This window comes from Bison bison, unplaced genomic scaffold (assembly GCF_000754665.1).
Source record: "Bison bison bison isolate TAMUID 2011002044 unplaced genomic scaffold, Bison_UMD1.0 scf7180017864265, whole genome shotgun sequence".
Lineage (NCBI taxonomy): Eukaryota > Metazoa > Chordata > Mammalia > Artiodactyla > Bovidae > Bison > Bison bison.
The window spans coordinates 2,906,050-2,906,824 of NW_011494837.1; positions in this window are offsets into that span (position 1 = coordinate 2,906,050).

Below are 775 nucleotides of genomic sequence, written 5' to 3' on the forward strand. Positions count from 1 at the left end.
TTGTTTTTTAATAATCTCCATACTGTCTTCCATAGTGTCTGTATCAATTTACATTCCCACCAACAGTGCAAAAGGGTTCCCTTTTCTCCACACCCTCCCCAGCGTTTATTGATTGTGGATTTTTTGATGATGGGTATTCTGGTCAGTGAGAGGTGATTTTGAAGTTATAGTTTTGACTTCCATTTCTCTAATAATGAGCAATGTCGAGCATCTTTTCTTTTCTTTAATAGCCATCTGTATGTCTACTTGATGATCTTCTTGTTTCTTGAAGTAGAATTGTATTGCTTTAAATTTCCTTCTTAGAACTGATTTTGCTGCACCCCAAAGGTTTTGCATCATCGTGTTTTCTTGTCATTTGTTACTAGGAATTTTTTTATTTCCCTTTTTATTTCTTCAGTAAGCCATTTATTATTTAGAAGTATATTGTTTAATCTCTATGTCTTTGGTATTTTACAGTTTTCTTTTCCCTGTAAGTGAAATCTAGACTCCTAGTGTTGTGGTCAGAAAAGATGCTTGATATGATTTTTAATTTCTTAAATTTACTGAGGCTTTATTTGTGACCCAAGATGTGGTCTATCCTGGAGAATGTTCTATGTGCACTTGAGAAGAAAGTATATTCTGCATTTAGATGGAATGTTCTGAGGATATCAATCATGTCCACCAGCTCTAATGTGTCATTCAAGGCTTGTGTTTCCTTATTAATTTTCTGTTTTGATAATCTGCCCATTGGTGTAAGTGGGGTGTTAAACTTCCCTACTATTACTGTGTTACTGTC